The 15945-nt window shown below is 34.6% G+C and overlaps 1 protein-coding gene and 1 long non-coding RNA gene across 4 annotated transcripts in view; both read left to right on the top strand.

Annotated features, from left to right (window-relative positions):
- Window positions 1–15945, top strand: part of LOC136025045 (transforming acidic coiled-coil-containing protein 2-like) — a 189620-nt gene that overhangs the window by 44623 nt on the left and 129052 nt on the right. The window lies entirely within an intron of this gene.
- LOC136025044 (uncharacterized) lies at window positions 9037–10810 on the top strand. Its single transcript, XR_010617002.1, has 2 exons — window positions 9037–9454; window positions 10044–10810. It is a non-coding gene; the product is annotated as an uncharacterized LOC136025044 (long non-coding RNA).

The following is a 15945-nucleotide window of genomic DNA, read 5'->3' as shown; positions in this document are numbered from 1 at the left end:
CTAAATACAATTTTGTAAAAGTCTTGTATATGACAACTTCTAGACTAAACACTATAGGCTAATAACAAAATAGTCATGACATTCAGTTCTGATTCAACAATGTTTCCAAACATAATGGTTGCTTTTGCAACAATTGCATAATAACAATTGAAACAGTAATACAGCTTATTGTGTGAAATACAGTCAATTAGAGATTAATTCAAGACTAATATTTGTTCACAGTCTATATTCCTATTCATCCAAACTATTTCTATTGTGAAGAAAAAACCTTGGGTATTGGCTATTCTACTTTTAACATTTCACTGCATCCACTACCTTTACTAATTATGCTACCCAGAAAAGAGAAGCCATCTACTTGATTGATCTTCTCATTGCACAACATCACCTCTTCACCCTTATTTATTCCCAGTCTAAGCAGCTTAGTCATAAAATTAATTTTCGAGCTCTCAAAATCTATTCATTTTGCTAACATTTACATCTAGGATGCTTAAATCTTCAGCATAATCCAAGTCTAGGAGAATTTTATTCCCCCAACTTATTGTGTGTTCTCCCATAGCCTTTGCTTTTTCTGTGCTTCTCATGACAAGTCCACCAAGATGCCTTTTATAAGGGATAGAATTCAACCCTACTTAACTCCTAATTCAAGACAAAACCAACTACCAACCTAATTTCTTACCTTCAAAATAGTAATTTTATTCTTCTACATAACACAGATCACTTTAATGTATTTACCTGGTTACCATACAAGGAAAGGACCTTTGTAGGAGCCCTTTTATCAGCTTAATCAGGCGATTGTTTATAATCTATAAAACTGAGGACTAAAGAAGTCTGTTGAATCAGGACTTGAAATTTATTAATCTAAGAGTTAATCTAGGGTCCTCTGATGGTTAGGGGGCCTGGTGAAATTGGATGCTAGGGCCCAAGGAAAATCACTATATTAGGTAACACCCAAAGCATATTACATAACAACCAAAGAAATCCTGATTTGGCGGGGCCCTTATAGGTTTTTATGGCACTTGGTATTTACCAAGTGACATAGCAATCGCAAATTCTGTTGGTTTGTCTGTCCCAGTTTGGCTAGTTTAGGCACTTCCGGATTAGCTAGGAGGATGAAATTTGGCACGCCTGTTAGGAATTAGACCAGATTAAATTATAAGTAGTCGTTTTCCCGATTCGACCATCTTGGGGGGGGGGACGGTTAATTCGGAAAAATTAGAAAAAATGAGGTATTTTTAACCTACGAACGGGTGATCAGATCTTAATGAAATTTGATATTTATAAGGATCTTGTGCTTCAGAGCTCTTATTTTAAATCCCGACCAGATACAGTGACATTGGGGAGAGTTGTAGGGGGAAACCGGAAATCTTTGAAAACGTGAAAATTGAGGTATCTTTATCTTACAAATGGGTGATTGGATCTTAATGAAACTTGATATATAGAAAGATCTTATGTCTTAGATGCTCCATTTTCAATTCGAACCGGATCCGAGACATAGGGGGTCGGAGGGGGGAAACAGAAATCTTGGAAAACGCCCAGAGTGGAGAGATCAGGATCAAACTTGGTGGGAAGGATAAGCACAAATCCTAGATATGTGATTGACATAACCGGATTGAATCCGCTCTTTTTGGGGGATTTTGGGTGGGGCGTGTGTTAATTTGGAAAAATTAAAAAAAGAGGTATTTTTAACTTAAGAACGGGTTACCAGATCTTAATGAAATTTGATATTTAGAAGGAGCTCATGTCTCAGAGCTCTTATTTCAAATCCTGACCAGATCTGCTGACAATGGGGGGAGTTGGAGGGGGAAACCGGAAATTTTGGAAAACGCTTAGAGTGGAGAGATCGGGATGAAACTTGGTGGGTAGAATAATCGTAGATGCGTGATTGACGTAACCGGACTGGATCCGCTCTCTTTGGGGGAGTTAGGGGGGTCCAGTGCTTTATGAGCTCTTAGCTCTTGTTTAAAGAATCAATGAATCTATTAAGTAATTCACACATGCTTCGTTTAGAAAATACGAATATGCACCTGCATCTTGAAGAGGTTCAAAAAAGTGTCGGGATGGGGATTCAAAGAGATTTGGGCCCTGTTAAAATTGTTGAAAAGATACTACTAATTATAAATGCAACCAATCTTAGAGATCTCTTTGATTTCATGTGTCTGCATGGCCCTGTTAAAATTCCTCAAAGTTACAAACATATCTGAGACAAGACAAAAATCGGTTCTATTTTTGCGTGTTACTAACTGAATTTTATATGGTTTTTTATCATACTGGACCTAGGCATTCTCCAGGGTTTTTGGTATCTTTTATTTATTTTTATGTTTGTTTCGCTGGACGCGTCAACGGGTGGTGCTGTTGACCGGGCAATTGACGGGGGAATATGTTTAATTACACTTGTTTGAATTGCATGTAGTGAAGTATGGATGTTGTATTTATTTAAAGAAGTTTTTTTTCCATCCCGTGCATTACGAATTTGTCTTCTCAGCCGGGCTCTGGACATTTTGTAACTTATTTTATTATTAAAATGAACCTGAACCTGAATTGGGTATTTTAACGCCACCGCGGTTTTCCGCCACCATATGTTTTCCGCCACCCAGGAAATCATGCATCATCAAGAGGGTTAGTTGGGTCGGACGAAAGGGTCAAATATCTTTGTAGGTTGATCGCCACCGTATGTTTTCTGCTAATTAATTAGTGCAGGTAGCGCAATTAGCTGGTTCATGTAATTCCAGATCTTAATCCTTAAATGCGAATAGGGTGTTTACCGCCACCGACGCTAACTCTACTTTAATTCTAGATAATACGAAGACTGAACTTAATGTTTCAAATAATCATTTATTTCAAGTCCAACTAAAGAAACTGTACAACTTCAACAACTCAAGGCCCCCAAACTATTCAAATTTCAAAAGGTGAGAAATCGCCCGCAGAAATACTTCTCTTGAAGACTTTCCTTCTCCATAGGTAGTTTTAACTACCTATACCTAACTTTCAGTAGCCTCTCCTCCAGTTCTCTATACACTTAGCGACGTTTTGGAGCAGGGTTGGCCGTCTCAGTACACAGAAGCGTTGAGTACGTAGTTTTCTCTTCCTCTTGGAAGAACATGAGGAGTTTATAAACCCTTGGGTTACATTCGGCTATACACTTGTTTAGACGGTGGTGCCATCCTTCAGTACTATTTGTTGTACGATGTGATGCATCACTGCTGTTCCAGGCACTCAGAGGCAACTTTTCATTCTCTAACCACTGCTCAACAAAATAGTCGTTGAAGTGGACGGATGATTCTGGGGCTTGTTTCATGACGTCAAGCCATGCATCTTCTACTTCCGCTCCTGGGATGTGTGCGAGGGCTGCCATTTTTCTGACACGGGCTCGCAACTTTATCCCTTCGTAAGTTTCGGATCGATACAGCGATATGAGGCCAAGAGCTTGCACTTTTTCCGTACAAACATTGATTGAAGTGAAAATTACTCCCATTCACTTCTACTCCGTCAAAGCACTTTCTTGCAGCGTTAATAGGTGAGAGCTCGAAATCAAATGTCATGGTTCTGAAACAAATCTTGGCTTTCAGAATGCCGCTGTACGAACAAATAGCCTCAAACACAAGCTCATAGGTCAACTCATGTTTGTTTGAAAGGAAGCAAAAAACCAGTTGGTATGGCTATGGGGATTTCACTGGGATCGCCAATTTCTCGAACCACCCCGTGGATGGTGTAGAGCTGTGAAAAAATGGCCGGGTAAAATTTGAAGGTACCATCTTCCAAAACTGTTTCGCAGCAAAACAAAGCTCGCGTTGCTCATTCAGACGAAAACACCAAAATACGTCCCTCAGTCACTGGATTAACTGTTTCTAAAATGAGGAAGGGCTGTCTATCGTGGGTACGTGTCCATCGATCCGCAAGCTCAAGTTATTCAGTGGAACTAGGATTTCGGTTTAACCCAGATGACTGCCGTCTGATTTCCAAAAAATGCTTCTTGACGATGTGATATTTTGGCACTTTCATGACGAAATCCAATCCTGAAGTTAAAAAGAAGACTTAGGATACTCTAAAACGTTAAGGTAGGCATACTTAGGATACTCTAAAACATTAAAGTAGACACTAATAATATTGAAGTCATGACTGGGAAGAAGGGTCACAAATCCTAATTTTTGCCTAAAACCGGTATAAATAAAAAGCTTTTGCAAAATCACAAGCGCCAATGAAGAAAAAAGACATGGAATCCAAAGAAAAATGCACATTTCATATACAAGCTTTAAGAGCTGACGGAAGCAATTCATTTTGAATTGGAGCTTTCGCGAAATTGACCACGACAGTCGATTGAATTTTGGGATCCCAAAACGTAAGTGGAGGGATACCTATGAAATCGTAAAAGTTGTCCGTCTGTCAGCACAAGTCTTAAAGACTTACCACTTTTGGTGTTAATAAATAACTCTCGAAGGGAACGAGATATTTTGATGAAACTTGGTGTGAGGATTCTTTGGGTCAAGGAAGAAGTTGATTTCATAGATTGGCTCCTTAGCCCTACATTTAAGGGTGGGGGGCTCAAATTAAGGGACAAACAAAATATTTTAAACTGCCAACGAAGTAGTCGATTAAGGCTCGTCGGACAAGTATTTCGCCTGGAAACCGGCTGAAACCAGAAAATTTGTTATAAATTAAAATTTGTTCCTTGGAATACGATGGACATACCGACTCCAATTACTTTGGGGTCGAATATGACTTCAATTCCTTTGTTAAAAAAAAAAAAAAAAAAAAAAAAAAAAAAAAAAAAAAAAAAAAAAAAAAAAAAAAAATCAGGATTCATTTCAGAAATTCGGGCTAATTCCGACTACAAATTCTCCGGAGCTGACCAGCTCAAATTCATAGGAACATTTTTAGTCCTGATTTCATTAAAATGAATGAGCCCAACTCCGAAACATTCTTAGGATATGACTTCATATTCAAACTTCGATTTCCGCGCAGTCGACTGACACCGATTCCTCAGTTTCGAAATATAAAAAAGCTATTAAATGACAAAACAAGGTTCATCGTAATCCTACTGCTGACAACTAACTATCTTACTAAGCGACCTGAGGCATTGCTCCCTGCCATGTACTTAATACTTATTTAAGGTATTTTCTCATGGCCTTTTCTACCCCATTCGAGGACGAACTGTTTTTCCTTTCGCCACAACTGGACTGCAAAAAGCACTATTTTTGGGAAGCTATCACTTTTTGTCCGCAAATTTCACATAAACATCTTCCAAACCAGGTCTGTCATAAACTCCTTTTTCTGCCTCCCTATCCCAAGAAGGGAGACCTTACATGCATTTTCTCATAGTGGTCTCGGGTTAGACCTTTCATGAGTTCGCTTAATCATAACCCTGACAACAAACAGGGTTGCGGGTGATTTTAAGAAGGGGCTCTTCTCGTGAAAGTAACAGCCAAGTAAACAACTTAAAAGTAAACTGGATTCATGTAAACTCTGGGAAGATCATGGCCCAGACTCCAGAATGAAACCGGCAATGCTGGCAACTCGAACTCAAAATCCGTCTAAAAATTGACGCTTAGTCTCTAGCAGTAACCTATGAACTGGTTCCTTTCCCTGTGTCCCCGAATATTCCTGTGTCCCCGTGTCTTCGAATATTCCCTGTGTCCCCGTCGTCATTTATATATCCCCCATGTGCCCTTCCGGCGTCCCCGTTGTAGTTGTGTCCCGGTGTCTCGGTCTGTAATTTCTCTTTGAGTGTCCCGGTCGTCATTTATATTCCCCGTGTCCCATTTGTGTCCCGGTGTCCTGGTCTGTAATTTCTTTGAGTGTCCTGGTCGTCATTTATATTCCTTGTGTCCCGGTGTCCCGGTCTGTAACGTCATAAATGTCTTCAATGGCTCTGGTGGCGCAGCCAGTTGAGGAAGTTTAACTTTTCCTGAGGCGCAAAACATTCTCATTGTTTCACCATTAAATTTCAAGGCCTTACAATTGGGACAAATTTTAGACATAGTCCCGATTTGAACACATCTACTCAAGCTATAATCATTGACGGGGCTGTACCTGAATGCCAGGCGATACTTTTGACTTTGTTCTTATGATTCCTCGGTACGATTTTTTTTGGTAATTTCTCTTTGAGACGCAAGCCTGTTTCCACGCTGTTCTTGTGATTGCTCGGCATGCTTTCTTTTCTTACTTTCTCTATTAGCCGCAAGCCTTTTGGCATTAACTCTTTGAGCACCTTCCTCGGCTGTTTCTTCTGCCATTGTAAGATTTATACTAAAATTTCTCATTGAATCGCCCCCTTATATACTTATAATGACGTCAAATGCGTACAAACAAACATACAACTTATTTATATATATATATATACTAGCTGTTAGCACCGCAACACCTAGTTGGTGGGGGCGCTTTGCGCCCCCACCGTCCACGATCTTCCGTCTTTTTCCGTCCACGATCTTCTTACAGTTAAAAATTTGTCTTTGAAGGATTTTCTTAAATACCTTTAATGACGTCATCGTCATAACAAACATGACGACAACTAATTTCATGATGACATGACGTCACTCGACAGACACACACACAACTTATTTATATATATATATATACTAGCTGTTGGGGTGGCGCTTCGCGCCACCCCAACACCTAGTTGGTGGGGGCGCTTCGCGCCCCCCCCCCAAGCCCCCCCCGCGCGCGTAAGTCGTTACGCGCCATTGTAGTTGTGTCCCTATGTCCTACCTGTGAATATAGATATATATATATATATATATATATATATATATATATATATATGGTTTTAACTACGTAAAACTTGCGAATATACAACATTCTTTGCTGTCCCATTGTCTTTGCATATAAATAGATTGTCAGGTTTACCGACTCTTGAACATGCAACGTATAATGGTCCATGGGAAAACAATCTGTATTCAGATCTATACCTCATGATTCTAATGATTGCCCTTGAGCTTTGTTGATGGTGATTGCTAATCGACCATTCCCTGTCCCGGTGTCCCGGTCGTCATTTGTATTCCCCTGTTTCCCCCGGTGTCCCCGTTGTAGTTGTGTCCCTGTGTCCCGGTCGTCATTTATATTCCCTGTGTCCCGGTCGTCATTTGTATCCCGGTGTCCCGGTCTGTATATACATTCGTTTTTTAGTTTTGTTTTTCTCCTTTATTTTTTTCCTTTTTTTTTCTTTTTTAGCTTATTTAGATTTTTAGATTTTTTAGTTTTTTTATTAGTTTTTAGTTTTTTTTTCTTTTTAGTTTTTTTGTAGTTTTTACCTTCTTTTTAGTTTTGTTAGTTTTTTTTTTTTTACTTATGTCCTGGTCGTCATTTATACTCCCTGTGTCCCGGTGCTTTGTTGATTGCTAATCGAACATTCCTTTTGTCTCGTCATTTATTTTTTTCTTTTTTAGTTCTTTTAGTTTTTACCTTTTTTAGTTTTTTTTAGTTTTTTAGATGAAATTTTTTTTTAGTTTTTTCCTTTTTTTCTTTTTAGTTTTTTATTGGTTTTTACCTTTATTTTAGCTTATTTTTCAGTTTTTTCCTTTTTTTCAGTTTTTTTTTATTTTTTATTTTTTTTAGTTTTTTACCTTTTTTTAGTTTTTTTTATTTTTTTTTTTAGTTTTTTAGCTTTTTTACTTTTTTTATTAGTTTTTAGTTTTTTTTTGTAGTTTTTGCCTTTTTTTAGTTTTTTCAGTTTTTTTTTTAGTTTTTTATTGGTTTTTACCTTTATTTTAGCTTATTTTTCAGTTTTTTCCTTTTTTTTTAGTTTTTTTTTAGTTTTTAGTTTTTTTAGTTTTTTACCTTTTTTTAGTTTTTTTAGTTTTTTAGCTTTTTTATTTTTTTTATTAGTTTTTAGTTTTTTTTTGTAGTTTTTGCCTTTTTTTAGTTTTTTTAGTTTTTTAGCTTTTTTATTAGTTTTTAGTTTTTTTGTAGTTTTTGCCTTTTTTTAGTTTTTTTCTTTTTAGTTTTTTTGTAGTTTTTACCTTCTTTTTAGTTTTGTTAGTTTTTTTTTTTACTTATGTCCTGGTCGTCATTTATACTCCCTGTGTCCCGGTCTTTGTTGATTGCTAATCGAACATTCCTTTTGTCCTGGTCGCTTTCTCTTTGAGTGTCGTCATTTATTTTTTTCTTTTTTAGTTCTTTTAGTTTTTACCTTTTTTAGTTTTTTTTAGTTTTTTAGATGAAAATTTTTTTTAGTTTTTTCCTTTTTTTCTTTTTAGTTTTTTATTGGTTTTTACCTTTATTTTAGCTTATTTTTCAGTTTTTTCCTTTTTTTAGTTTTTTTTATTTTTTATTTTTTTTAGTTTTTTACCTTTTTTTATTTTTTTTTATTTTTTTTTAGTTTTTTAGCCTTTTTACTTTTTTTATTAGTTTTTAGTTTTTTTTGTAGTTTTTGCCTTTTTTTAGTTTTTTCAGTTTTTTTTTTTTTTAGTTTTTTATTGGTTTTTACCTTTATTTTAGCTTATTTTTCAGTTTTTTCCTTTTTTTTAGTTTTTTTTAGTTTTTAGTTTTTTTAGTTTTTTACCTTTTTTTAGTTTTTTTAGTTTTTTAGCTTTTTTATTTTTTTTATTAGTTTTTAGTTTTTTTTGTAGTTTTTGCCTTTTTTTAGTTTTTTTTTAGTTTTTTAGGTTTTTTATTAGTTTTTAGTTTTTTTTGTAGTTTTTGCCTTTTTTTAGTTTTTTTAGTTTTTTAGCTTTTTTATTTTTTTTATTAGTTTTTAGTTTTTTTTTGTAGTTTTTGCCTTTTTTTTAGTTTTTTCAGTTTTGACGTCACCTGATCCAGTTTTTTCAGGTGACGTCACCTGATCCACAGATCCACAGATCCACACACAGACAACTTATTTATATATATATATATATATATATATATATATATATATATATATATATATATATATATATATATATATATATATACTAGCTGTATTTATATATATATACTAGCTGTTAGCACCCCAACACCTAGTTGGTGGGGGCGCTTTGCGCCCCCACCGTCCACGATCTTCCGTCTTTTTCCGTCCACGATCTTCTTACAGTTAAAAATTTGTCTTTGAAGGATTTTCTTAAATACCTTTAATGACGTCATCGTCATAACAAACATGACGACAACTAATTTCATGATGACATGACGTCACTCGACAGACACACACACAACTTATCTATATATATAAAAATAAGTTGTCTGTGTGTGGATCTGTGGATGGATCAGGTGACGTCATGTTTGTTCGCATATGACGTCTGAATTATTTCACACTAATACAAAAGAAGAAAAAAAACTAAAAAAGGTAAAAACTACAAAAAAAAACTAAAAAGAAAAAAAAACTAAAAAAGCTAAAAAACTAAAAAAAACTAAAAAAAGGTAAAAATCTAATAACTAAAAAAAACTGAAAAAAATAAAAAAAAGGCAAAAACTACAAAAAAAATAAAAACTAATAAAAATCTAAAAAAGCTAAAAAACTAAAAAAACTAAAAAAAACTAAAAAAAGGTAAAAAACTAAAAAAAACTAAAAACTAAAAAAGAAAAAAACTAAAAAAAAGGAAAAAACTGAAAAATAAAAGAGAAAAAGAAAACTAAAAAAATATGAATAAATATATATAAAAATAAGTTGTTTGTGGGTTATGTCTGTCTGTCTGTCTGTCGAGTGACGTCGTGTTTGTCCGCATATGACGTCTGAATTATTTCACACTAATACAAAAGAAGAAAAAAAACTAAAAAAGGTAAAAACTACAAAAAAAACTAAAAAGAAAAAAAACTAAAATATATATAAAAATAAGTTGTCTGTGTGTGGATCTGTGGATCTGTGGATCAGGTGACGTCATGTTTGTTCGCATATGACGTCTGAATTATTTCACACTAATACAAAAGAAGAAAAAAACTAAAAAAGGTAAAAACTACAAAAAAAAATAAAAAGAAAAAAAAACTAAAAAAGCTAAAAAACTAAAAAAAACTTAAAAAAGGTAAAAATCTAATAACTAAAAAAAAACTGAAAAAAATAAAAAAAGGCAAAAACTACAAAAAAATAAAAACTAATAAAAAAACTAAAAAAGCTAAAAAACTAAAAAAACTAAAAAAAGGTAAAAAACTAAAAAAAAAACTAAAAACTAAAAAAGAAAAAAACTAAAAAAAAGGAAAAAACTGAAAAATAAAAGAGAAAAAGAAAACTAAAAAAATATGAATAAATATATATAAAAATAAGTTGTTTGTGGGTTACGTCTGTCTGTCTGTCTGTCGAGTGACGTCGTGTTTGTCCGCATATGACGTCTGAATTATTTCACACTAATACAAAAGAAGAAAAAAAACTAAAAAAGGTAAAAACTACAAAAAAAACTAAAAAGAAAAAAAACTAAAAAAGCTAAAAAACTAAAAAAAAACTAAAAAAAGGTATAAAACTAAAAACTAAAAAAAACTGAAAAAACTAAAAAAAGGCAAAAACTAAAAAAAAAAACTAAAAACTAAAAAAGCTAAAAAACTAAAAAAAGGTAAAAAACAAAAAAAACTAAAAATTAAAAAAGAAAAAACTAAAAAAAAGGAAAAAACTGAAAAATAAGAGAAAAAGAAAACTAAAAAAATATTAATAAATATAAAAAATATAAATATAAATATAATATAAATTAGCAATCAACAAAGCACCGAGACACAAATGACGACCGGGACACAGGGAGTATAAATGACGACCAGGACATAAGTAAAAAAAAAACTAAAAAAACTAAAAAAATGGTAAAAACTACAAAAAAACTAAAAACTAATAAAAAAACTAAAAAATCTAAAAATCTAAATAAACTAAAAAAGAAAAAAAAAAGAAAAAAGGAAAAAAATAAAGGAGAAAAACAAAACTAAAAAACGAATGTATATACAGACCGGGACACCGGGATACAAATGACGACCGGGACACAGGGAATATAAATGACGACCGGGAAACAGGGACACAACTACAATGGGGACGCCGGGGGGCACAGGGGGATATAAATGACGACCGGGACACAAGGAATATAAATGACGCCCGGGACACTCAAAGAGAAATCACAGACTGGAACACCGGGACACAAATGACGACCGGGACACAGGGAATATAAATGACGACCGGGACACAGGGACATAACTACAAAGGGGACGCCGGGGTGCACAGGGGGATATATAAATGACGATGGCGACTCAGGGAATGGTCGATTAGCAATCACCATCAACGAAGCTCAAGGGCAATCATTAGAATCATGAGGTATAGATCTGAATACGGATTGTTTTCCCATGGACCATTATATGTTGCATGTTCAAGAGTCGGTAAACCTGACAATCTATTTATATGCACGGACAATGGGACAGCAAATAATGTTGTATATTCGCAAGTTTTACGTAGTTAAAAACATATATATATATATATATATATATATATATATATATATATATATATATATATATATATATATATATATATATATATATATATATATATATATATATATATATATATATATCTATATTCACAGGTGGGACATAGGGACACAACTACAATGGCGCGTAACTAATATGGCGCGTAACGACTTACGCGCGCGGGGGGGCTTGGGGGGGGGGGCGCGAAGCGCCCCCACCAACTAGGTGTTGGGGTGGCGCGAAGCGCCACCCCAACAGCTAGTTTATATATATATATATATATATATATATATATATATATATATATATATATATATATATATATATATATATAGGCCTATATATATATATATATATATATATATATATATATATATATATATATATATATATATATATATATTGTGATTCGTCGGCACGCTTTCTGTTCTTACTTTCTCTATCAGCCGCAAGTTTTTGGCATAGACTCTTTGAGCAGCTTCCTCGGCTGTTGCCATTGTAGGTTCTTCAGTCATTTTACAATTAAACATTTGTCCGTTCACGATCTTCTTACAATTAAAAATTTGTCTTTTGAGCAGCTTCCTCGGCTGTTGCCATTGTAGGTTCTTCAGTTATTTTACAATTAAACATTTTTTCGTCCACGATCTTCTTACAATTAAAAATTTGTCTTTGAACGATTTTCTTAGATACCTTTAATGACGTCATCGTCTTAACAAACATGACGACAACTAACTTCATGACGACATGATGACATGACGTCACTCGACAGACCCACAGACAAGTTATATATATATATATATATATATATATATATATATATATATATATATATATATATATGATACCTGACGCGGGGATGCCATGGATATTCTGTGGTAGCCACAACACTGTGCTGGGTAGAGAATTTAGAGTGGCGAAACCCTATATTGGCCAGTGTATTCTCCTGATGAGCCCTTATATTGGGTGTTGCCTCTGAATTATTTGTCTATATTTTTTTTTCTATTGTTTGGTAAATGACGACTTATACTTATTGACGACATGACTGCCTGTCCATGGATTATTCTTTATGGTTGATTGTGTGTGGCTATGCTGTTTGACCTATGTGATTGTATGGATGAGTAGGGTTAAGGCCTCATTCAAGTGCTGGTCTATATTAATCACTAATTTAGGAAAACAGTCTTCGTTTTCTCCTTCTGTCTCTTTTTTTTTTTTTTTTTTTTTTTTTTTTGTGTTTGTGCTGTAGCATTGGTGATTTCTCTTTTCATTATATTGTTCCAGGTTGGATCCAGTGCTGGTGGAGAAATTTTTTTTTTTTAGTTTTCTCCCCGACAGACCTTTACCCTGGTCCAGGTTTTTAACCTGATATTGTTAATTATTGGTGAGATGGCACTAATGCAAATTTCATGTTCTTTCATCTTTTTGTTTATGTATTTATTGACCTATTGACCTTGGCATGTTTTTTGGACTTTGATTGTTTGATTTTGATTTGGATGTTGGTTTGTTTTGGATTTATTTTCAATAAATTTTTTATGCAACAAAACACAAATATTAGCCTCGGAACTCGGAACAATTTTTTGAAAGTTAGTAAGTGTAAAAGTCGTTGTTTTCTTTGCCAAGATCATTTTGTCCCACGGACTTTTGTTAAAAGTACATTGTATAATAAAAATTTTGCATGCAAGTTACGTGGTAATGTTAATTGTAGAACAACCAATATAATTTACCTATTAGAATGTAATAAATGCTGCCTACAATATGTGGGGGAAACAACTAATAATATATATAAAAGATTTTCTGGACATAAGACAACAGTTAATAATGAAACAAGAGCTAAGAGCTCATATGGCACTTGTGACGAGGTCGGAAGAGCCGAGAGCTCATATGGTACGAGGTCGGAAGAGCCAAGAGCTCATTTGGACGAGGTCGGAAGAGCCAAGAGCCAAGAGCTCATTTGGCACTTGTGAGAAGGTCAGAACCTAAAGTTAAACTTTATAGCACAAGATCCTTCTAAATATCAAATTTCATTAAGATCTGGTCACCCTTTCGTAAGTTACAAATACCTCAATTTTCAAAATTACCTCCCCCCCCCAATTCCACCAAAGAGAGCAGATCCGGTCCAGTTATGTCAGTCACGTATCTTAGACAGGTTTCTATTCTTCCCATCCAGTTTCATCCTGATCTCACCGCTTTAAGTATTCTAAGATTTCCGGTCCCCCCAACTGCCCCCCCCCCCAATTACGTTTGATCCGGTTGAGATTTAAAATAAGATATCAGAGTTACGAGGTCCTTCTAAATATGAAGTTTCATGAAGATCCGATCACTCCTTCGTAAGTTAAAAATACGTTATTTTTCTTATTTTTCAGAATTACCCCCCCCCCCCCGCAATTGAGCGGATCCGTTCCAATTATGTAAATTACGTATGCAAGACTTTTGCTTATTTTTCCAACCAAGTTTCATCCCAATCCTTCCAATCTAAGGGTTTCCCATCATTTTAGGTCTCCCCACCCCAAACTTCCCCCAATGTCACCAGATCTGGTCAGGATTTAAAATAAGAGCTTTGAGCCACGATATCCTTCTAAAAATCAAATTTCATGGAGATCCAATCACCCATTCGTAAGTTAAAAATACCTCATTTTTTCTAATTTTTCAGAATTAACCCCCCCCCCAACTACCCAAAAGAGAGCGGATCCGTTCCGTTTATGTCAATCATCTATCTAGGACTTGTGTTTATTTTTTCCACCATGTTTCATCCCGATCCCTCCACTCTAAGTGTTTTCCAAGTTTTAGGTTTCCCCCTCCCAACTCCCCGCCCCCATCACCAGATCCGGTCGGGATTTAAAATAAGAGCTCTAAGACACGATATCCTTCTAAACATCAAATTTCATTGAGATCCGATCACCCGTTCGTAAGTTGAAAATACCTCATTTTTCTAATTTTTAAGACTTACTCCCCCCTCCCAACTACCCCAAAGAGAGCAAATAAGTTCCGATTATGTCAATCATGTATCTGGGACTTGCGCTTATTTTTCCCATCAAGTTTCATCCCGATCCCTCTACTCTAAGTGTTTTCCAAGATTTTAGGTTTCCCCCTTCCAACTCCCCCCAATGTCATCAGACCCAGTCGGGATTTAAAATAAGAGCTCTGAGACACAATATCATTCCAAACATCAAATTTCATTAAGATCCAATCACCCGCTCATAAGTTAAAAATACTTCATTTTTTCTATTTTTCCGAATTAACCGGCCCCTTCTCCCCCCCCCCCAGATGGTCAAATCGGGAAAACGACTATTTCTAATTTAATCTGGTCCGGTCCCTGATACGCTTGCCAAATTTCATCGTCCTAGCTTACCTGGAAGTGCCTAAAGTAGCAAAACCTGGACTTTAGGTTTTCCCCCTCCAACTCCCCCCAATGTCATCAGATCCGGTCGGGATTAAAAATAAGAGCTCTAAGACACAATATCATTCCAAACATCAAATTTCATTAAGATCCAAATACCCGCTGATAAGTTAAAAATACTTCATTTTTTCTATTTTTTTGCGAATTAACCGGGCCCCCACTCCCCCCCAGATGGTCAAATCGGTAAAACTATTTCTAATTTAATCTGGTCCGGTCCCTGATACGCTTGCCAAATTTCATCGTCCTAGCTTACCTGGAAGTGCCTAAAGTAGCAAAACCGGGACCGACAGACAGACCGACAGACCGACCGACAGAATTGGCGACTGCTATATGTCACTTGGTTAATACCAAGTGCCATAAAAACTAATAACTATCTAGTTCAACATTGTAATAATGGTAAATGTTCCATATCAGATATAACTGTCACAATTTTAGAAAATTTAGAATTAGAAAATTTAAATAAAGAAGAGAAGAATAATAGACTACGTAAACAGGAGGATTTCTGGATCCATACTCTTGGTACAGCTTATCCTTTTGGGCTAAATGATCGTGTAGCAAAATATGGTGACATGTCTCATGTTGTTGTTAAATGTATTGATGGTTTTATGGACCATCCTTCTTTTACTTGTCCTACTAAACGTAAAAAACGATCGAGAGGACATAGGAAAAATAATAGAAAAAATGAATTAGATGTACATATGCTTTCTATAGATCTATGCCAGCTACTTGAATCTAGGGGTATGATTTCTGTAATAAAGTGTCTAAATAATTTATCCAAGAGGAATTTAATCAAACTTTTCTGGATTGTTAAGAATAATACAGCTCTTGATTATAATTTTAAAGTAATATGTGATACAATTTGCATTCTAACTAAAACGAAATTCATTTCAAAAAAGAAAAAGTTCGATAAGATTAGTAATAAGGATAACAGATTATATTTACCTATTAATTTTACTTGTAAGCAGATTGAAGATATTAATTTACCAGAAATTTTAAATCAGCGGCATGTGAAACAGGCCCTTCCTAGTAATTTAAATTATAATGGTAGTCCAGTTTTAACTTATAAATTTTCAAAAACTATTGGGCAAATTATTTTTAATTATAATTTAATACTAAAAAAACTAGATAGTGATATAAATTGGAAACCGGTTTGTAATTGTAAGCAACTTGGCCCATCTGTAAATCCTACTTACAAACATGTTATAACAGGGGAC

This window comes from Artemia franciscana, chromosome 3 (assembly GCF_032884065.1).
Source record: "Artemia franciscana chromosome 3, ASM3288406v1, whole genome shotgun sequence".
Taxonomy (NCBI): domain Eukaryota; kingdom Metazoa; phylum Arthropoda; class Branchiopoda; order Anostraca; family Artemiidae; genus Artemia; species Artemia franciscana.
Note: the sequence above shows the minus strand (reverse complement) of the source record. Positions and strands in the feature narration are given on the sequence as shown.